The following is a 23,855-nucleotide window of genomic DNA, read 5'->3' as shown; positions in this document are numbered from 1 at the left end:
CCATAAATATTCCTTTACGTGGAATTTGCAATCATATCTACAATGATCTGTTAAGCAGATGCTTCTGTGTGCAACAGATGAAGCTAACCTGGGGTAAACTTAAAGTTCTGCTGGAATCAATTTTGTGGTCCCCTCTTTAAATTCCCTGTCCCAGTTTGGATCTTCCAACTCAGTTGGAGGTTTCACACCAAGGCTGAGAAAAAATCTATAAGAGAAAAAACAAATTGCATTCTGCCCCTGAGGTGAGAACTTAGTGAGGGTAATTCACAAAGAGTTAGGAAAAGACCACCCTCTCCCTTGCATTTTGTGCATGGCCAAAGGGCACTGCATCTACATTTGCTGTTGATGATTTTCGTGAACATTAAACTCACTTGCAGAATTTATTCTCCATTCCCCATTAGGAGAGTTATGCAACCTGAATCCTTAATGGACTTAATCAGCAGGATAACATGACATTTCTCCCATCCTGTGCTAAGTACAAGGCAGAATACAAAGACATATTAGAGACATCTCTGCCCTTGAGGATTTTACAATCCAGTTGGAGAGATGAGAGGGTCACAAAAACTACTATAATGTATGACATGCCTACTAAAGGGACTGCTCAAGTCAAGGCTCATTTGTTTGCAAGGAAGAGAAACACTCAAAATTGCTCAAGTTCAGATGCAGAACATTTTTGCAGAAAGCCCAAGGAAAGTTAAACTACCAGCTTCCTGGAAAGGCAAATGCAGAGAGCACAGAAGTTTTGTCTTATCTCTTGCGATATCATCTTGCCTGCTTTATTTATCCCTCTTGTCTGGCTTCCTCTGCATCTGCTCTGAAGATCACTATATGTCAAACTTTCCAGAAGATACTTCACATATACTAACTCAGTTAATTTCATACTTGAAAATATCTTAAAGAAGGAGATACTACTATCTCCTCTATCATCATCATCAAAAGCAGGACCAGAAGCACTACAGGCTGGACACTGTGCCAAGTGACTTCCTTATGTTATCTAGCCTTATCACAGACCTGGGAAGAAAGAGAATGAGAAGGGAAAAAAATGAAAGGGCAGAGAACAGGAGATTTTACAGAAGAAAATGTTTGACCATTCCCACATTGCTAAATTACTTCAAAGTATTCATTCCTCTGAGTCCTGTGTAGACATGGTTCTTTTGATTTTGCGATTTAGAGAAACATCTTCTGCTACATCCATATCTGAATGTACAGATAATTTTCTCTTTCACTTCCTGGCAGCTGAGCCCAAATTTACTCTTAAGTCTCTTACTTAGAAAGGAAACATATTGGATGAGGTTGAACTAAATCTGAAAAACCTCAAAATATCCAAAATTCAACAAGTTTTCACCTGAAAGTATATTTTCCACATGTAATGCACTGTGATGGATGTTGAGACTATTATTTCTACATAAGAACATATACAGCAAAGGGAAGTAAATGTTATTTGGCTGAAAGATGTGGAAAGAGCACTGACTAAATATCTGGAGAGGTTATTTGAATGTAAGGTCCATTTGAACCATTTCTTTCAAAGCTTCAGTAGAATTTTAAGAGAAATATCCCACATATTTCTATAAGATAAGAAAATACTTAAACGGAAGAATCAGACAGGCATCTTTCATAATCTCTTGGGAAGGCATAGAGAGTTAGTTAAGCAGAGAATGATGCAGTGGGAGAGAGACACCTTCACTCTGATTTGGGGTCAATCTACATCAAAACAGTCCCGTCAGAAAAGCTAAAATGGCTAAAATTAACAAGGTCTGATGTTAACAGTGGATGTGGAACAGTTGAAATTCTCATACACTGCTGGCAAGAGTGTAAATTTGTAAAAACAGTATAGAAAATAGTTAAAGCTAACAGAAGCATATCCTGCAACTCAGCAATTCTACTGCTAGGAATATAACTCCACAGAAATGCGAACATATTTCACCCAATATACAAGAGTATGAGTACAAGAGTATTCATACCAGCCCTATTCATTAAAGCTCAAACTGGGAATGACCCAAATGTCCATTAGTAGTAGAATGTATAATTAAAATGTAGTATATTTACATAATGTGATAGAATACTGCAATGAAAATGAAGTACAACTGCATGTAACAACATGGATGACTTTCACAACCATAATATTGAGTCAAAGAAACCAATACACACCATATGATTTCATTTACGTAAAGTCCCAAAACAGGAAAAATAATCCACTGACTGCCTGAGACCCAGTTGCTGAAGATGCCACATGCAGGGCTCTGGTCTTCATTCCAGCTGAACCCAGACTTTCAGTCATCCCCACCAAGGTGCCAGACCTGGGAATGAAGCTATCTTGCTCCTTCTAGACCAGCCCATCTGCCAGCTGAATGGCACTGAGTGTCCTTTGTCCATGTCTTGTATAATAGACTTCTCCAGCCAAGCCTGTCCAAGTTTCCAATAGACAAAATCACAGACTGCAACAAAATGGTTGTTGTATTAAGCCACTAGGTCTTGGGTAGTCTATTATGTACCAATGCATAACTGGAACACCTCTCAATCCACAAGGGTTGAAACCTCCTTGTCTTCTCACACTCATCCTGTTCCCTCTATACTTCAATTAGAGAAGAGCTGCCTGTAGTTAAGAACATGAGCAATAGAGCCAGACATCCTGGGTTCAGAGTCCCACTTAGCAGATTGCTAGCAATATGGCCTCAGCTAATTATTCAAGAGCTCTAAATCTGTTTGCTTATATGAAAATGGGGATAAAGGCTGACCTATTTATTTGGTTGATACGAGGCTTAAATGTATATGTAAATAAAGGTCTAGTATTTAAGGAATTAGGAAATTAAAGAATTCTATTTTTTGTTTAATGCTTAGTGTTTTGAAAGTACACAATACATAAAACCCATTAAGCCATCAGCCCTGTAGGTTATTTCCTTACCATCTCCCTCCCATATAGATTCTTCTTTCCATTTCTGCTACCACCACCTAGTTAAATGACTCAGGATAAGTTTCTGCAATGACCTTCAAATTCTTCTTCCCAACTTCTGCTCTTTCCTTGGCATGACATGTCTCACAGTGTTACTAAAACTGACTTTGCAAGAATTATAACAGTGAGAAAATTATGGCAGTACAAGTCTGATTTAACCCCCCATCTTGCCTTTCCCTTAATCATTCCTGGTCTTAGGCTAAGCTAACTTTAGTTTATAGTTTACATGATAATAGGCTTTCCCCAAAATTCAACCACCTTTGTAAAGCTAATGAAAGGCCATCAGGCTAAAAGAAGGAGAGGAACCTGAATTCTGCTAAGGCATAGACTGGTCACAAGATCTGTCCTACAGATAACATCACTATCGTAGACTGGCCTTTTGAGACATTTTCCCAGGGTTTTGCAGGTCTGATATCCATGACTCCACCTGGCCCCCACCAACCTTGCTCTTGCTTCTGTGGCCCCATCCAGAAGTAAGTCAGCTCAAGAGGACAGCTTCAACCCACTATGATTTCATCTCTGCCCCAGCCAATCAGCAGCAAGCATCCATTTTAGCCACACCCACCCCCTTCCCCAAACTGCCTTTGAAAAACCCCTAACCTACAAGTCTTCCAGGAGATTGACATGAGTAGAAACTTGGTCTCCTGTATGGCATGGCCAGCCTCACGTCAATTAAACTCCTTCTTTACTGCAATGCTGTGGTCTTTATTTGTGCAGTGGGGCAGGAAGAACTTGTTGGGTGGTCACATTACCATACTAATCTTCCTAAAACAAAACAAACAAAACTTAAAACTCAGCATATTTAAGGCCTTCTAGAGGATGGTCCCAGCTTTTTTTTTTTTTTTTTTTTTTTGGTAATCTTTTCTGTTATCTCTTCCCTGCTGGTACCATAGGTTTCCATTTAAAAGAATGACTCTGTTTCCCTGAACATGATCCAAATCACTGTTCACAAACTTGTAACTGTCCCAAACGCCTTTTCACACATCTCTACCTACTGAAATCCTATTTACCCCAAAGAGCATTTCAAATCTCAGTCTATCAACTAACACTTTGCTAATTCTGTGTTTCCTTGTTTCTCTGTTAGCATCTCTCTCTCTTCTTCTCTCTTTCATGACTCTCTCTCATGCTTTAGAATTCCACAGCAATAAATCTAAATCTCCTTTGTGACAATAGCCTCAACTATCCACATATTACAGTCATTTGCCATTTTTTTGGGGGGTGGGGTATGGAGTCTTGTTCTGTTGCCCAGGCTGGAGTGCAGTGGCACAATCTTGGCTCACTGCAACCTCCATCTCCTGGGTTCAAGAGATTCTCCTGCCTAAGCCTCCTGAGTAGCTGGGACTACAGGCATGCACTACCATGCCTGGCTAATTTTTGTATTTTTAGTAGAAACAGGGTTTCACCATATTGGCCAAGCTGGTCTCAAACTCCTGACCTCAAGTGATCTGCCCACCTCAGCATCCCAAAGTGCTGGCATTACAGGCATGAGCCAGCGCGCTCAGCCCATTTGCAGTTTTCTAAATCTCCATAACATAATATAAACCTTTTAGCTCTAGCCTAATGCTTTGCACCTAGTAGACACTTAATAAGTATTTGTTGAATTGTACCAAAAGGCTAGAATGAGCTGAATTTACTGGCAAAAAAAGGCAGGACCTTGTCAAGAGTTTGCATGTCAAACAAAATTTCTGTGTGTCTAATCCATTTTGAAAACTATTTGCATCTCAACTGATGAGAAATGAATTCTATTTTTAAAAACCTCTAAGAAAAGACATTTTACTGCTTCTTTCAGTAACATATCCCAGTGTGTAATAAGCTCTAATGTCAGAATAATTTCATTTTTTTCTAACCTAAATCCTTCATGTTGCAGACTGAGCTATTTCTTCTGGATTTTTCCAAGTGAAGATAAAGAAATAATGTAGTGTTCACTTAGAAATTTCTGCCAATTTTCCCTTGGCTATTAAGTTTTCCTTCCTTCAGCTGTATGGTTAATGCAGGTGCAGAATATTATCACTATCACCACACGGCCTCACTCATTGGACTAAGGTGACTTGCCCAAGAGCAGATGCCTGACCCAATTCGGGCTAATAAATCTTTTCCCCAGGATTTTCTGTTCCCTGGGATGATAAAAAGAGTTTGAGATATGTCTTTTTTTTTTTTTGTGGCCAAGGATATCTGATATAAATTTCAAAAGCTATCATCTGCCATGCTCAAAGCGGTAGGGAGAAGGGCAGACTGGAAGGAGAGAGAAGAAAGTTTGTATGTATTTCTGGAAAGAGAATCCAGACAGAATCCAGGAACCTTGTTCCAATCACTCCCAAGACCCATGTGCAGCCTGGGTTTTCTAACTCCTTGCTGTTAAAGTCTTTTGTTGGAGTTCAAGAGTCATAAAGATACATTTTTAGATTTACTAGTTCTTGTATTTCTGTCGTTTGCAACTAAAATACCTTTTACTAAGCTACTCTCTATTTTACATGTGTTTTAATCAATCAACCAGCAACTGCTTACTTTTTGTATCATAATGGATATAAATGGTAGAGAAATTATGGCACGCCATTTCTTACCTTTTTTTATTTTCCAAGATAAATTAACTCAGTCTCCTTTACGGTTATAGAAATAGCTTTCCATGTCTTTACCCATTGCCACTGACCTTTCCATATCCATCTTCATCTTTTCTTAATTCCCTAGAGCCGAACCCAGCATGCAGCAGGTATCTGAATACCACAGAGCATGTCACATTAATGGCCTTCCACAGTCCACATGTCCTGGGCTTACCTGTGAATCCCTTAGCTATGGGGCTTCCTCGTTTTATAGTCACTGGTGGTCTTCTCTACACTTGGATGCTTCTCTTTAGGAAAGAACATTTGTCATTTTCCTTCTTCATTATCCATTTTTGGCTTTAGACAAAATAGTGTAAGTCAATGTATAAAAGGTTCATTTCTTAGATTCAGCTACTGCTAACAGGAGGCTTTTGCTGACATTCCATATATTTAAACAGAAGGAAAAGGGGGTTTTATTTTATCCCTCACAAACTGCTACATATTGCAGTTAAAGTAAAAAATCACAAACTGCTAGATATGGAAAGAACCATACCAAAAAGACTTCCAGAAATAATAATAAGATATTAAAAATTACTTATATCAATGAGGTGTAAGAACTAAATAATGGTGTGTAGGCTCCTGGGCTCTGTAGGGTTAGATTTCATATAGCTGTTATGTTTGGAAGAAAATAAGACTTAACCAGTGGTGTCCAATGTTTACAATGAAAGCATATTATATAATATTGTCCTATGCCAGAAATCAGCAAACTTTTTCTGTAAAGGGCCAGAGAGAAAATGTTGTAGGCTTTGGAGAATGTTGTTTCCACCATAACAACTCAACTCTGTCATTGTTTGCCACTATTTGTCAGAAAGCAGCTGGAGACATTACATTTTTTTTTTTTTTTTTTTTTTTTTCTTTTTTCTTTTATTATTATTATTATTATTATTATTATACTTTAGGTTTTATGGTACATGTGCGCAATGTGCAGGTAAGTTACATATGTATACATGTGCCATGCTGGTGCGCTGCACCCACCAACTCGTCATCTAGCATTAGGTATATCTCCCAATGCTATCCCTCCCCCCTCCCCCCACCCCACAACAGTCCCCAGAGTGTGATGTTCCCCTTCCTGTGTCCATGTGTTCTCATTGTTCAATTCCCACCTATGAGTGAGAATATGCGGTGTTTGGTTTTTTGTTCTTGCGATAGTTTACTGAGAATGATGATTTCCAATTTCATCCATGTCCCTACAAAGGACGTGAACTCATCATTTTTTATGGCTGCATAGTATTCCATGGTGTATATGTGCCACATTTTCTTAATCCAGTCTATCATTGTTGGACATTTGGGTTGGTTCCAAGTCTTTGCTATTGTGAATAATGCCGCAATAAACATACGTGTGCATGTGTCTTTATAGCAGCATGATTTATAGTCCTTTGGATATATACCCAGTAATGGGATGGCTGGGTCGAATGGAATTTCTAGTTCTAGATCCCTGAGGAATCGCCACACTGACTTCCACAAGGGTTGAACTAGTTTACAGTCCCACCAACAGTGTAAAAGTGTTCCTATTTCTCCACATCCTCTCCAGCACCTGTTGTTTCCTGACTTTTTAATGACTGCCATTCTAACTGGTGTGAAATGGTATCTCATTGTGGTTTTGATTTGCATTTCTCTGATGGCCAGTGATGGTGAGCATTTTTTCATGTGTTTTTTGGCTGCATAAATGTCTTCTTTTGAGAAGTGTCTGTTCATGTCCTTCGCCCACTTTTTGATGGGGTTGTTTGTTTTTTTCTTGTAAATTTGTTGGAGTTCATTGTAGATTCTGGATATTAGCCCTTTGTCAGATGAGTAGGTTGCGAAAATTTTCTCCCATTTTGTAGGTTGCCTGTTCACTCTGATGGTAGTTTCTTTTGCTGTGCAGAAGCTCTTGAGTTTAATTAGATCCCATTTGTCAATTTTGGCTTTTGTTGCCATTGCTTTTGGTGTTTTAGACATGAAGTCCTTGCCCATGCCTATGTCCTGAATGGTAATGCCTAGGTTTTCTTCTAGGGTTTTTATGGTTTTAGGTCTAACATTTAAGTCTTTAATCCATCTTGAATTGATTTTTGTATAAGGTGTAAGGAAGGGATCCAGTTTCAGCTTTCTACATATGGCTAGCCAGTTTTCCCAGCACCATTTATTAAATAGGGAATCCTTTCCCCATTTCTTGTTTTTGTCAGGTTTGTCAAAGATCAGATACTTGTAGATATGTGGCATTATTTCTGACGGCTCTGTTCTGTTCCATTGATCTATATCTCTGTTTTGGTACCAGTACCATGCTGTTTTGGTTACTGTAGCCTTGTAGTATAGTTTGAAGTCAGGTAGCGTGATGCCTCCAGCTTTGTTCTTTTGGCTTAGCCAATATCATACTGAATGGGCAAAAACTGGAAGCATTCCCTTTGAAAACTGGCACAAGACAGGGATGCCCTCTCTCGCCACTTCTATTCAACATAGTGTTGGAAGTTCTGGCCAGGGCAATTAGGCAGGAGAAGGAAATCAAGGGTATTCAATTAGGAAAAGAGGAAGTCAAATTGTCCCTGTTTGCAGATGACATGATAGTATATCTAGAAAACCCCATTGTCTCAGCCCAAAATCTCCTTAAGCTGATAAGCAACTTCAGCAAAGTCTCAGGATACAAAATCAATGTGCAAAAATCACAAGCATTCTTATACATCAATAACAGACAAACAGAGAGCCAAATCATGAGTGAACTCCCATTCACAATTGCTTCAAAGAGAATAAAATACCTAGGAATCCAACTTACAAGGGATGTGAAAGACCTCTTCAAGGAGAACTACAAACCACTGCTCAAGGAAATAAAAGAGGATACAAACAAATGGAAGAACATTCCATGCTCATGGGTAGGAAGAATCAATATCATGAAAATGGCCATCCTTCCCAAGGTAATTTACAGATTCAATGCCATCCCCATCAAGCTACCAATGACTTTCTTCACAGAATTGGAAAAAACTACTTTAAAGTTCATATGGAACCAAAAAAGAGCCCGCATCGCCAAGACATTACATTTTAAAAATGGTCATGGCTGTGTTTCAATAAAATTTTACTAATAAAAACAGTCAGTAGGCCTAATTCAGTCTGTGGGCCATGGCTTTCCAACCCCGGTCTGTACATAATATCATATATAGCACAGTTCTACTCACCATATGAAATGATGCCTAAAATGATGGGTGACAATAGGTTCTCTTGAAGTCCAGGGATTTATCTCCTGTGATGGTTAATATTAAGTGTCAACTTGATTGGATTGAGGGATGCAAAGTATTATTTCTGGGTGTCTCTGTAAGGGTGTTGCTAGAGGAGCTTAACATTTGAGTCAGTGGACTGGGAGAGGAAGACCCACCTTCAATATGGGTGGGCACCATCCAATCGGCTGCCAGCATGGCTAGAAAAGGCAGGCAGAAGGTGGAATGAGCAGGCTTGCTGAGTCTTCCGGCACTCACCTTTCTCCTCTGCTGCATGCTTCCTTCCCTCAAACATCAGACTCCAAGTTCTTTGGCTGTTGGACCCTTGGACTTATACCAGTGGTTTGCCCGGGGCTCTCCAGCCTTTGGCCATAGACTGAAGGCTGCACTGTTGGCTTCCGTGCTTTTGAGGTTTTGAGACTCAGACAGATCCACTACTGGCTTCCTTGTTCCTCAGCTTCTAGACGGCCTATTGTGGGACTTCACTTTGTGATCGAGTGAATCCATTCTCCTTAATAAAATCCCCTTCATATATACATGTATCCATTAGTTTTGTCCCTCTAGAGAACCCTGACTAATACATCTCCTTTAACATGATTTTCACATAGTATTATTCAATACTACACATTATGTGTATATATCTATATATTTATCTAGAGATAGACAGTAGATAGATGATAGACATATAGATAGATAGGCAGATAGATGATAGATGATAGGCAGATAGATACATGATAGATAGATAGATAGATAGACAGATAGATAGATAGGCAGATAACTTGCTAAACTTAGTTAAGCAGGATTTCTGAGTTGTGATTTTACTGGACAAGAAGCTTGGGAATGGCAAAGCCCGTAGCGTCCCCATATCTGTGAATCTAGCTCCTAGCATAGGTCCTGGTTCATGTACGGGGATCTGTGCCTCTGAGAATGAATTTGTTCATGGCCTCCCAGCTCCTCTCCCCATCCCCACTTTACAAACCTCCTCTCAGTCATCCGCTTTCTTCTCCTTAACAATGTGTTGAGCCCCAACAAAGGCATTCCCAGAAAAGACGTTACAGTCATTAACATACTCATTTATCAAATATTTGATGAGCATATAAGTTAGCACTGTCATCAGAGAAATTGGACATACTTGGTGGATATGTTGTATTAAAATTATCTATGCCCATGATGTAACAAATTTAGTGATTGCTATCTGGCTTTTGTATATAGTTTACATTAGATTGAATTCTAGTTATTTAAAAATAATTAGAAACAGTTTTGTTTCCAGACAGGTGCAAGTCATATGAAAACATGAACACACATCCCCAAAACTTCTCTTCCTAGTGACTTGGAATCTACTTCATTCTTGGTCCTTGGGTTACTCACAGTCCTAAAAATTATTCTTTGCTAGAATTTGACACCAAGACTGAAATGTAATATTTTTCCAGAATTAACACATTGATATCTCTACAGTAGTTCCTTTATCTGTGAGGGATATATTCCAAGATCCCCAGTGGATATCTGAAACTAAGGATAGTACTGAACTCTTCATACACCATGCTTATTCCTATACATACATACCTAAGATAAAGTTTAATTTATATAAATTAGGCACAGTAAGAGATTAACAACAATTAATAATAAAATAGAACAATTATAACAATACACTGTAAGAAGAGTTATGTGAATGTGGCCTCTCTCTCTCAAAATACCTTATTGTACTGTGCTCACCCTTCTTCCTGTGATGTGCCAACGTAGGCCTTGTGAAATAAATGGGAAATTCCAGAAATAAACATGTCATAAACTAAAATTGCACACTGTTCTGAGTAGTGTGATGAAATCTCATGCCATCCTGCTCCCCAAGATGTGAATCGTCCCTGTGTCCAGTGTATCCACACTGTAGACGCTACCAGCCCTGTTAGTCATTCAGGAGCTGCCTTGGTTATCAGAGCCACTGCCATGGTATCACGGTGCTTGTGTTCAAGTCACCCGTATTTTACCTCATCATGGCTCCAAAGTGCAATTTTTTGGGCTCAAGTTGACTTCAGGCAACTGAAACTGCGAAAAGAAAAACCACAGATAAGGGGGCACTGCTGTATTTTATGGAAAAAGTCCACAAATATCTCGCATTTAAGAGATTGTTTCCTTGGAGAATGTCCCCTCAAACTTATTTGGAGAGAACTTGTTTCTCAATAATAACAACAATGAGTTTGAAGTCATTTCATCAGAACAATGACACTATGCACCATTAGCCAAACTCAAAGCACCAAAGAGTATATTCTCAAGCACTTTCAGAATGAAACAACTGTTCCATTCAAGACAAATGACAGCAATGCCTCGCCCCATCCCCTGGTCCTTCCCTCTTCAGCGTGCACCCACCTGAGCTACCACTACCAGCCCCAGCACTGCCTTCTCACTGCAGAGCCCACCCAGTTAGTGCACATCTATCTTTACCTCCCACATCTAAATCAATTATTGATCTGTTTTTGAACAAATATATCTAAAAATGGCATGAAGCTCTTGGGGCATCACCACAAAACCCAATCAAAGCCTGACATATCCATACAGACTTGAGGTGTCTAAACTACCCCTATGTATTAAAAGTATAATCTGCGTGGCTTGGTGGGGTATGTGAATCTCCTGGATAATATCATTTCATTCTCTCATTTTCACTTAATCAGTCCGAGGGGAGGGTGGAAGTCATCTGTATTGGAGCTGAGTCCAAAACAGCACTACTTTAAAGACAAAGACAAATTCCAAAGACATTAGGAACATGAAAGGACCAGAACTTGCATTTACAACACCTTCCTCCAGATGCAAATTATTCTCTTTCAACTTTAAATAAGTTACTAGTTATAGTATCACATCTGGAGAGAAATTAATTGTGTACCCATTTTATATATTTTCAGCAATGAGATTCTCAAACTGTTTAGAGGAAGTTTTTATATTTTTAAATAAATAATTCTTAATACATTTTGGGGAAAACAAATTATTGCAATCTGCATGTCCTGAGCAAAGTTTTCCGGAAGAATCGATGGATTCTGAGAAAAGCCTTGAGATCAATCAAGCTGAAAAACCTTGTGTTATGGCTAGTTAGGAACTTAGGAATCTTAACTCATTTGAGGCCAATATGCAATGCTGACATTTTTCCAAACGGGTGGGAAGAAATAATTTGAAATAGAGAGAAGAGACTAAGAATGAACAAATGCACATGACTCAATGAGAGCAAACGGCAATGTGTTAAAATGTTCTACCCCAATCATGTGAATGCAGCTTAAAAGTTCAGCCCAACATCCACCTTGACTTTTAGAATAGCATGAACAAAGTGACATCCCCAGGTATCCTCAGGAACTGCTTGTGAACCAGAACATTCCCTTCTGGGCCAGATGATGTTCACTGCCTCTCTCCCCCAGGCCCCCAGTTATCACTGGGGAGTCCACAGAACCTTTTTTTCTGTGGCCTTCTCTAAAGTCAAACCAATACCAACCATATGTTCCCAGAATCCTGAGACTCATTTACTATTTGATAACACATTTTCAGTTATTATTTCTACTCCTTATAGCACTGCCTTAGTTATGTGTGAGTCTGCCCTGACTTTAAAGGTGCCATCTAACTGACAATGATGTAAACAAACAAACAAAAAAACAGCTTGGTGACTCTAACAGCTTTTTGTCTACTTGGGTGGGTGATGACAGGGGCACCTCTGAGAAGGTGGGTTCTCTCTGGAGTCTCTGGAAGTATCTCTAGGAACTATCATTTAAATTTAAATTTAGAAATAAGTTACATGAATAGTCTAAGTGCTTCTTCCACCTTCAACAAATTAATAACAATATTAATAATAAGCAGCAGTCATTGCACATTGCACAGGTGTGTTCTTCATAGCTAACATATTGTTATCTCAGTTTATCCTATTACTGTCTGAGGTAGGAGCCATTACAATTCAGTCTGCAGACCAGGAGGCAAGGTGCAAGAGAGGTTAACTAACAAGATGTTGTAATTGCCCTTTTTTTTTTTCCTCCAATGATCTAAATATCCAGCCTGGGTTTTTCTCTCTTGTGCTCCAGAAGCAAAGTGATCATCCCTTCTTTGATGCCCCCAGACCCTGAGATTCATTATAACGAACCCCAACACAAACACATTCAGGAAAAAACCTCATTCTCTTCCACCCCACACTCATTCGTTCCTTCTTAACTCAGTGAATGGGACATAACCCACTTAGTTTCACAAGCTTGGAAACTGGGCCATATCCGAAGCACTGCCCTACCTTGTCCGCCATCTCTGTGCAGTCACATATCTTCTGAGTGTCTTGTCCTGGAGAACTGCTTGGATTCAGCCTCACCATCATTTCATCATTTCCTGCTTAGATCACTACAGCAGTCTCCTATTAGCCTCCCTGCCTCTGCCTCAGCTATCTGGAATGAAAATTTGTTTAGACCACCCCCTGCTTAAGATGATTGATGAGGAGCAACCCTATTGACAGGGACCAAAGCAGCATCGCAGGATGTCCCGTTTCCCCTCCCCACCTCTCAGTTGGTTGACTTCCTGGACCTCCTATACTCTATTGTCCCAGTCCCACAATGTCCCAGAAACTAAACGAGAACACCTTGGAGGAGACAGGCGAGAAGCAAGACATGCAGGAGAAAGAATGTACTCTCCCTGAAAGAGTGGAGAAGGCAAAGCTAAAGGCCAAATATCCAAGCCTACAACAAAGGCCTCGGGGCCCAGCTTCCTTATGAAGGGACTCCGAAAAGGGAAACAGTACTTTGACTCAGGAGACTACAACATGGCCAAAGCCAAATAGGATAATAAGCAGCTGCCAAGTGCACAACCAGACAAGAACCTGATTACTGGTGACCACATCCCCACCACACAGGATCTGCCCCAGAAAATCCTCACTCATCACCAGCAAGCCAGTGGGTGGCCAAGTTGAATGATCCTGCCCGGGGCTCTGCCAGATCTTGAGATGCTGATTCTCTGGGTCTGAAATCGCCATTGCAAAATTGTAACTGAAACAATGAAAGAGATCTGACTTAACCAACTCCATCTTGCCTCTAACCTCCAAGCTGTCTTTGTTTATTACTGGGTGTAGGCTGAAACAACTTTGGGAAGAACGTAGTTTATAGTTTATAGTTTAAAACAAAGACATAGCAGCCCTTTCCCAAAACAAACCTCCTTCTTGCCTAGGGATTGGAATGCCTTTGTAGGACTAACAGATTAGCCGCAAGATTAGAAATTATGGTTTAGGAGTCATGCGGCCTGAGGCTACAAGATTCTGACCCTCCCTAAACTTCTTCTAAGATCAGTGCTTGAGATATTTTGCTTGATGGATCAGCTGGCACCACTCAGATTGATAAGCTGGCTCATGTGATCTTGTGGCTCACCCTGGAACTGACTGACTCAGTACAAGAGGACAGCTTCAGTTCCCTATGGTTTCATCTCCGGCCAACCAATCAGCGCTCTTGACTCACTGGCCTTCCTCTACCCGCCGAATTATCCTTAAAATCTCTGATCCTGGAATGCTTGGGGAAAACTGATTTGAATAATAAAACTCCTGTCTCTGCACAGCCGGCCCTGAGAATTTTACTTTTTCTCTGTTGCAAGTCCCCTGTCTTGATAAATCAGCTCTGTCTAGGCAGTGGGTAAGGTGAACCCATTGGGCAGTTACAAGTCCTGTGCTGGCTTCTGCCCCTCCCATCTTTTGCAGCCAGGGGTCAGGAGGTGGCTTGGGCATGGGTTAGAGAGGCAGAAGTCCCTGCCCATCAGTGTCCCAGCACATGGAGCCCCTTGGGCTAAGCACCAAGTCCTTGAACATGTTTTGTTTTACCTTTTTTCCAAATAACTGTTGGGAGAAATTTCAATGAAATATTGGGGGTAGGGTTGGGAGGGTGGGGTGAGAGATTTGGAGGAATATGAATTAGAGCTTGGAGTTGACAAAAACATTCCTGAGGGTCCTTCTTCACCATGAGGCTGGTGTGGGATAAATAAGAGAGGGGGAAGTGGAGTCATCTAGAGATGAGATCTAGTTCAGCTTCGCAGATAACTGCCTTGTTTCCATGTGGCTGGAGGCCTGGTGTGAGATTAAAGAAACTCAATCTGCATAGACAGATGCAAACAGCTCCTCTGGTTCTGCAGTTAGCTGAGAATACAATGTTAATTGTTCATTTAAAAAAAATACTGTCCTTGAAATAGATTTTCTGTTGGGAGAAGGGCAGTGAGTTGTGGGGAAAGGAACCATGAGTGTGGGGAGCCCCAAGAGCCCAAAGGACTTTTTCAGTATTTGAAATAAACCCACCAAAAAAAAAAAAAAAAAAAAAAAAAGACTAATGATGGCCTTCTAGAGACATCAGAGAACTAATCTGAATCTCTTAACACATCAAAAAACCCCCATCTCGATCTGTGCCCATCCCACCTGCCCTGTTTCATTCATCCTCCCTTCTATACCCACATGTTCCATATGTGGTATGTTCCATGCTTGGTTTCCATGCCTGCATCAATTGTTCTTTGTTCCTAAAACCCTGTCCCCACCCTTCAATATTCAGTCAGCTATCATTATTTCCAGAAAGCCTTCCCTGAACTTCCTCTCCACCCCCACCTTCCCTACCTAACACAACCAGCACAGAAGGCCCTTGTTGCACTACACAGCCTGAAGCTATTCTGTTTCCTAATAAGAGACCAAAAGCCATGTCTCCTATTTCTGTAGCCCCAGGGCTTATCACAGTGCCTGGCACATAGTTGATATGCCTATACCTACTATTTATGAAATGAATGAAAGATGAAAAGGATAGAATTCTCTGGCCATGAATATATGGGATGTGTATATTTTGCCTTTTCCCTCAATCTGAAAACTTATGTTCACCTGTCTGTATAAACACATTCATATTTATCAGTTCAACTGAATCTCTACTTTTGTTTTGAAACATAGGGTAACCATTTTCTTTCCAGCTATTAGCCATTGTTGGATCAGTTTTCAATCTAAGTTTTGTGACGGGATCTAGTTCATAAACTTTATTGGCCTGACACAATTTTTAAAAATTACTATAAATCCTCCTTGACTATCCTGGAAAAACTTTAACTGTGCTCCCCAAGCCCCAAATCAAATTTTTTCCCCATCCTTCCTGATCTAAACATGAATGATCTAATCATGTCTGTTGTGTCCCTATGCTGTCGAACCACATTTGAATTATGCACACTAGGCCAACTGACTCTCAGCATATATTAGTAGGAAACAATAGATAAACACAGTAGAAAAACTACAGGGAAAAAGAGCACAAAGCCTGGTAACTTGAAAAAAACAAAACAAAAACAGTAGAGCAGGGATTATTCTGCAAAACAGGAACAGGATCTTGAGATGTGGTAAATGGAACATTAGTCTCGAACCCAGAAACATCCCTGGAGAAGTCACTGTTCTACCATAGCTAAGGAGATGGATACTAACAAATTGTGTCTGAGATCTGAAGTGCCCAGCCTGAACAGAAGGAAAAGCATTAGCAGTCAGGGAGAAGGGGGTTAGGAAATTGAACCCCATATGGGTACACCACTCTAGTAGCCACGTGTAACATGAGAAGCTCCATAAACCTGAATCACTGCAAATGACTGAAGCAAAGAATTTCAGGATTTTCAGTGACAAAGCCCAGAATACCATATGGGCCTATCAACACTAGTTAGAACTGGAAGAGGAATTTTACTAGCACGAGGGATGGTAGAGAAGATTGTATAGAGGCAAGAGAGGAAATCCAATTTGAGATGGAATTAAAGTTAGAACCAGGCAATTCAGGGTGAAGAACAATCCAAGCCAGCGTCTAGAGGTATGGAAGGGCAGACAGAGCAGTCATGTCCTGGGGGGTTTACCAGAGTAACAGGCCTGCTGAGGTGAAAAACAGAGTTCTTAGGTTAACACTAATGAGCTACCAAGTGAAGGTCCAAGAGTAGGTTTCAGCCCAAATGTAAAGGAACTCTTCTTTGAACTTCTTCTTTGATATGACTGTACGTTATCATAAAGAATGGGGAACTGGCTGGGCACGGTGGCTCACACCTATAATCCTAGCACTTTGGGAGGCCGAGGTGGGTGGATCACTTGAGGTCAGGAGTTCAAGACCAGCCTGGCCAACATGGCAAAACGCTGTCTCTACTAAAAATACAAAAATTAGCTGGGCGTCGTGGCACACGCCTGTAATCCCAGCTACTAGGGAGGCTGAGGCAGGAGAATCACTTGAACCCAGGAGATAGAGGTTGCAGTGAGCCGAGATCGCACCACTGCAATCCAGGCCTGGGTGACAGAGTGAGACTCTGTCTCAAAAAAAAAAAAAAAAAAAAAAAAGAATGGGGAACTGATGGAGTGGGAGACAGACAAACTCCACCCACCAGGGGTGTGTACCAAGGAGGCTGCCCTCACTTTTACTCATAACCGATACCAGCTTTCCACTTTGGCCTACAATCTGCCTGGAGCCGACAACTTACTTATTCCATTTAGTAACCAAATTTGTTTTCAGTCACTCCTGGTTTAAAACAGTCTCTCTTGGGAGTTTCACTCAAATTAATATATTATTATACTTTTACACTGCAGCTCAAAATGTGCATCTCAGGGCTCCCTCATGCTTCTCACAGGTACCTCCCTGCCTTCTTCCCCGAGTCCCATTTCTAATTTTGCAACTGTCATCTGGCAGTGGCAGGGAGGGATAAATGTCTGTTTTTGTGTGTGAGGGCTTCAAAGTGGAATTGGGAAAGAGCAGGACACTCCTCAGTCCGATGCAGGCCCTTGGACCGTGGTGGGTGTGGTAGATTGTGGGCTGTGGTCACTTCTTGGCTGGCCTCTTCTGCTCATACTTTCACTGGTCTGGGTTCTTGTGCTGCTAGTATCGAGTGCTGGCTCAATCACAGATGATCTCTGGATGCCATCTAGAAATCACGGGCACATCCCCATGGGAGTCCCTCCCTCAGCTCTGATGAAGGTGTCCTCCCTCCCACCCTGAAGCATCGAGAGGACAACGTACCTTTTGTGACCACTACTCTAGATTTTTCCTGAAAAACTAGAAATTCCCACCTTACCAGCTTGACCCTGTGAAAACCTGGAAATGGTTTTCCATCTCTGAAAATTCCTCTTTCACATCTAGGTTAACAGTGTGCAGAAGTTTCTCTCTCTCTTCACATGGAGAGGGGGTGAATTCACTCAGGTTGGGGATGCGATCTTACACTCCTTCTTCAAAAGCTGTTCCATCCTGGTCGGCATTTCGATATTCTGATGACATGAGCATGCCTGTGTTTTGAGTAGAACTTGGTGCAGATTGGGTGCTGTTGTCTCCTCAGAACCCTGAGGCCTTCACCTTGGCTACCCTTTCAGGATAGAGTAAGGTCAGTAGTAAATGAGGAATTCAGGAAAGGCATGTTTAGGGGCCATTCCCCAAACCCTGCACACACCACAAATGGGATCAGAAAGCATCTCAGCAAAGCAGAGACAAAGTTACCTCAGAGGAACAGGGAATGTGCTAAAAACAGAAGTATGCACAATTTTATTTTTAAAGCAAGAAGTAAGAATTATCTGGCAGGAATATTTTTTTTCTCTTGAATAGAGGCATGAATATATTAGTTTGGCAGAGATCTTAGAAACTTAATAAAAAAGTTAACACCCATTATTCTGTATGTTATCAAAACCGAGAGTATCTGAGTCCTGGTTCTTTAAGATACATCAATCTCCTCGAGCTTTGCAATTCTTTATGTCTACTGTCTTTAATTGGATTTTCAGTCCCCTGAGAATCCATTTTGTATACAATACTTTTTTATTGTAACGGGGCGTGTGGTACATTGAGCAATAGGTACTGATTCCAATTTACGTTAAAATTTAGACGTATGTGGTATTGCCAATGCAAATCGCTCACCTGAGTTGACAATCAAAAGAAGAGATACCTTGAACACGTGGCTTGGAGCACACCTTCACAGGTGATGCCATTCTGGGGAGCTGGCATGCTTCCCTTTACTCCAATTGTAAAATGAATTGCAATTCCAGGATTTTCCAAATGTGAAAAAAAATATGGGTTTTAGAAGCTAGGAAACACAGCAAGCAATGGGAGTAACCAGGGGAACTGGTTATGGGAGAAAATTATCAAGAAAGGTTTAATACTTATTTTCACTTGTGGGAATAACAAATGGATAATAGCATAGATAACAGACAAGAAGAGAATCATCTAACTCTACCATTTGTTGAGTGTTTCCTATTTGTTTGGCATGATGTTAGGTGCTTTACATTCATTTTATTTTCTTTTCTTTCAACAGAATATGGAAGTAATTAAGGTAATTAAGGTGACTTTTCAAGATCACACAGCAGGAATGAGCTGACTTACACCGGTTTTCCTGTGGACAGCTGAAAAGCAGCAAGTTACACCTGTGAGTATGGGTTATTGCTGTAATCCTACTTTAGAAAGAAGGTTTACCCCTTCTTCCCATCTCTCATTCACGCCACCTGCTCCCATACATCTAAGGTGCAGTCAAAAATAGTAAGTGGCTCTATAGAGCCATGACAGCAGCAGGTCAGGAATCCATGTCATTTGGATTGTCAGTGGCTATGCCTCTGTATTCAGCCAACTTATCAATTTGAAGATAACATGGTCAGACTTTCCACCCTCCTACATTCTTTTCAACAGGGTCACTAAGAGGCAATTTCCACTGTGTGAAGGCAGCCTTAGAGTGGGTGGAACCACAAACATTTCGAAGTCAAAAAAGACTGGATTCCAATCCCAGCCAAGTGGCCTTATGCCAGATTAACTTCTGGAAGCCTCAGTCCTCTTATCAGTGGAATAGGTCATTATAAATAGCTTTCATGGTTATTGTAAAGCTTTAATGGGACGATATCTCAAAATTCTTAACGTGGTGATTGATACAAAGAAAAAACACCACATGCTAATACAAGGGGCAAAAACCTTCTTGTTTCAGTTAAAATGATTTTAGAGTTTATAGGGAGAGAAAAAATGAAGGTTTGATGTCTAAGCATTATACTGCTATCCACATTTTTCAAGGCAGGAAGGACAGGCACCGAAATAAGTTTGAAGTAAGGTGATTTCTATAGTATTATACAGACATGCCAAAATATAATGCTGCCATGCTCACATGCCAATAAAGACTCAAATCAGGAGAGAACAAGCTGTCATAATAAGTAGACAAAGACATTGGAAATTTTAGGAAATCTGGAAAGGTCTGAGCAGATGCAGAACTATAAAGCCGTTATTTTCTGACTGCCTATCAACATGAAGAGTTCAACAGGGTCACTGTGTCTGTCATTTTAATATAGCCAACTAGCCAGGGTACTGTCACACTAATAAAGTAGGTACAGCTTAATTCTCTTAACATACTCATTTTAACCTGATAGAGGTCTAGAGATGCAGCTGGATATTTCTCTCCCTGTTTGCCACAGGGAAAATGATTACTTCATCCACGTATTAAATGACAGCCTCTTGGCTCCCGTGCCCAGGCTGAAATGTGTGATCATGCTGTCCTTCCACTTTGAGGCTGCTTTTCAGGCAGCCTGTCAGTCTGTCTGTCCTGTTTTATTAGTAAGTGATGGGAAAATGCACTAGACACACTTCTCTCAAAAGAAGCTGTCCTATTTTCTATAGCCAGAAGCCTAAGATGTTTAACAGAAATGTGTAAAATTTTCTCTTTTTTGCATTCATTCCTTTCTGTCCAGAGGCACATTCTACAGACCATTTTAAAAACGACTACAAGAAAACAACAGAGCCATCGTTTCTATTCATTCTCTCTTACAATATTGGAACGTCTGTGACTCTAATTCCGCTGCCCCTGATGAATAGCTAAAGCTTTAGTGGCAGCAGAGCATTTCTTCCGCAGAACGTGGAGGCCTGCAGTCTCATTTATTTTGTGACGTGTCCTATGAATATGTTTTTTTAAAAAATGTTACTCCTGAAACAGCTTCATTGCAAAAGAAATTTCTAGCCTAGTCTCAGGCTTAATCAATCGCCCATGATTTTGCAGGCCTTAATGGGAGAAGACAGAGATAATGTAATGTGCATTATGCAAAGTTAGCTAAAAGTGAGGATGTGAAACAGCATCAGGGACCATTATCTCCCAGAAGATTCAACGCAATAGAGGCAGACAATTAGATTAGAACATTTTTCTAACCAGGCCAGAAGTAAAGTCTTGGGGACGAGATAATGTTCAGATTTGGGCAACAGCCAAGAGGTAACAATCATGAGCCAGCATGGCTCATGCTATAGCTGTATTGGCTGTATTCTATAATTTGAAATAAGACTAACTCCTCTTGGAATTAAAGCCATGGGTTTTGTTTACTAAGGTAGCATATATATATAAGGCTTGGATATCTGCTTCTTTCTCAAAAACTGTATGAAAATCGACTCCTCCAGTCGGTCACCATTATGTTAGCTCCTTGTGGGCAGTACTGCAACATGTGTGTTGCTGGGTGGTGGTGGGAGGATGGAGAACTAGGGAATAAATACAAGAAAAAACCATGACCTGCAATAAAAGGTGCTTTGTTATGCAGACATACACACAAATACATGTTGATCTAGGATGCCCAATCCCCACTACATGCCCAGCTCCCGGGAGTTTGCTCAGAGCCTTATAGACATTATCTAGTAATGGCTTAAATTGCTAGATTTAGATCTCTGCCTACAACAGATGCATAAATAAAATTGTTTAGAAGCAATTACGGAGCCGTCTTTCAACAAGAACAAATGAATACAGCACAACCTTAGCATGTAAGTGCCGAGGGGGTCACAGTGAGGGGATAATCAGAGTCACAGGTAATTAATAACAAGAGAACATCAGAGGGATGCTAGCTGGCATATTCACTCCCATGGGACTGTGACCAGCACCTACTCTACTAAGATAACTATACGGTCCTTCATGCACACCAACTGGAAGTAGAAGAATAGACTAGGCACCAGGTAGGTGCTTGGCAAGCATGCAGGATGTTTATTAACAACCTTGGTGAGAAAACCGTAGGTATAAAAAATGGCCAGAGCATATATGCCAAGTTAGCAAGTGATTAAACGATGTGCAGAGGAGGCTGGATGCCAATGGACACACCTTGGTGGCAGAATCAGAGGGCAGGCTTCCAATCGTGACTCTGCCATTGTGTTATCTTTGGGCATTTTTGGGGGGAGGCGGGTAACTTTTTTGAGACTCAGTTATTTCACCTGTAAAATGAAGCATTGCTATCTACCCTAAAGGTTTGTTACAAGGACTAAATAAGACACAATTCACATCATGTGTCTGGTACATACATATAGCAGGCTCTCCATGAATGAGCAGTGTGCTCTTAGCTGTACAGACTGACGTGAGACTCTTAGGATTACAAAATAACAACCATGATCCATGGCTACTGGCAGACTGAGAGGGCAGAGCGGACTTTGCTCACTGGGGGCAAAAAAAAAAAAAAAAATTTGGCTAAAAGACATAAAAAGAAAAGCACAAGATGAAGTGAGTCAGTGAAAGTCCCAGTCATCTGAATAGCCTGAAATGAAAGAGAGCATCTGGCTTCTCTTCTGCCTTCTGCATGAGGCCACAGCCAGGCGAGAAACACAATTATTTTTACTGGTCCAGTGGTTTTCCACTGCCAACACCAATTTAGAGGTTGGAGAACAGGCTGCAGTGGAGGTGAGGAGATATTTCTGGTCAACTCCAAATCCAAAGCACACGGTAAATGCAGAGAATACTGAGAGCTGCAGGCAGGGTGCCTACACGAGATGCCTGTAGTAGGTTGAATGGTGGTCTCCCATAATATGCCCACCTGGAACCTGTGACTGTGGCCATGTTTAGAAAAAGGGCCTTTGCAGATGTTATTATGCTAAGATAGATCATCCTGGATGCATCTCTGGGTGGATCCTAGACCCATTGGTAAATGCCCCTCTGGGTGGATCCTAGACCCATTGGTAAGTGCCCCTGTAAGAGAAAGAAAAGGAGAAGAAACAGACAGAGGAGAGGGCCATGTGAAGTCTAAGGTGGAGATGGGAGTTATGCAGCCACAAGTCCAGGAACACCTAGGGCTGCCGACGGCCATCAGAAGCTAGAAGAGAAGCAAGGAATGAATTCTCCCTCAGAGCCTCTGCAAGGAATCAACCCTGCCAACACCTTGATTTCAACTTTTGGCCTCCTAAACTGACAGAATACATTTCTGTTATTTTAAGCCTTGCAGTTTGTGGTGCTTTAGGAAACTAAGATCGTGTCCAGGAAGGGAAGAAATAAAGTGGCAATGGTTGTGGGAGAAGTAGATGGGTAACATACTGAGGTTGCCCAGCAAACGGAAGTTCAATCTACCCACTTCATGTTTGATATATGAGCTAGGGAGCAGTTTACGTTAAGTGAAATTCTTAACATAATTTTGCAACGTAAGTATTTGTCCTGTGCTTCAGCTATTTCCAGGAGTGCTAGCAAAAGGGAGACAGAAGAAGAAATACTATCCACAGCAATATTAAATGCAGTTCATTGCCTGGGATAATCTGTAGAAGAATGCACAGACTACGATGCTATAGAAGGAAGTAATAGCATGTTCTGGGACTTTCTGCCTGTGAATTGAGTATCTGTGGTCAATCTGTATCTCCTGAGAGGGCTGGTAAGGGACCAAGGGCCATCATATACATTTGTGGTGGCTGCAATGATATAATTTACACTACAACTGCCTAACCCCTGCTGATCCTTTAATAAAGCATTGAGAAATCAGAAATTCTATAAAGCAATATGTTTAAATCAATGAAAACAGTAGCAGTTAAGAGTTACAGGTCTCAATACCTCCCGTCGTTCCTTTGCATTCCATCATGACACAGTCCTCCAGCATTCTTGAGAGCTTGCATGTGGTGGTACAAATCACCTTCCACTCACATGGGCAGGATTTTACAAATGTTCATGGGGAGAGTTTGGATACTGAATTCTCTGTATTCCAAATTAACTCAGAGAAGCATATGGATGGCTGTATTGAGCTGCCTCTGGGCATCTTGGGCTGATGGTGTGTTCCAGTTTAGTTAAATACATTTCCAATATTGCTGTGAACTAATGGAGAGGAATCACACACATTTGCAATTTTTGGCAAGACGAATAGGAGCTTGTTTCTTGGTTCTAAAACAATGAATTCGCCGTATGCCTTGTTTTCTCCAATTCTCATTTCAGAAAACAAAGATACCA

General features: G+C 40.9%; 1 protein-coding gene, 1 long non-coding RNA gene and 1 pseudogene across 10 annotated transcripts in view; 1 reads left to right on the top strand and 2 right to left on the bottom strand.

Annotated features, from left to right (window-relative positions):
* Positions 1 to 3,455, bottom strand: part of LOC129052187 (uncharacterized) — a 53,472-nt gene extending 50,017 nt beyond the window's left edge. Inside the window, exon 1 of one of the 2 annotated variants that reach the window (XR_008517076.2) lies at positions 2,903 to 3,455. This is a non-coding gene — a long non-coding RNA (uncharacterized LOC129052187). The remainder of the gene's footprint in view (positions 1 to 2,902) is intronic. The other variant, XR_008517078.2, reaches the window with a different exon arrangement.
* Positions 1 to 23,855, bottom strand: part of MACROD2 (mono-ADP ribosylhydrolase 2) — a 2,107,194-nt gene that overhangs the window by 431,612 nt on the left and 1,651,727 nt on the right. The window contains exon 1 of one of the 8 annotated variants that reach the window (XM_054542047.2): positions 3,393 to 3,425. The exons of the other annotated variants lie outside the window; for them this stretch is intronic. The gene's annotated coding sequence lies outside the window, so the exon portion shown is untranslated. Of the gene's footprint in view, positions 1 to 3,392; positions 3,426 to 23,855 lie in introns of those variants that run through there. 8 annotated transcript variants of the gene reach the window in all.
* LOC100443112 (alpha-endosulfine-like) lies at positions 13,289 to 13,645 on the top strand (annotated as a pseudogene).

The sequence above is a fragment of the Pongo abelii genome, chromosome 21, assembly GCF_028885655.2.
Source record: "Pongo abelii isolate AG06213 chromosome 21, NHGRI_mPonAbe1-v2.0_pri, whole genome shotgun sequence".
Classification (NCBI taxonomy): domain Eukaryota; kingdom Metazoa; phylum Chordata; class Mammalia; order Primates; family Hominidae; genus Pongo; species Pongo abelii.
The sequence above is the reverse complement of the archived record's forward strand: the minus strand, read 5'-3'. Positions and strand labels throughout refer to the sequence as shown.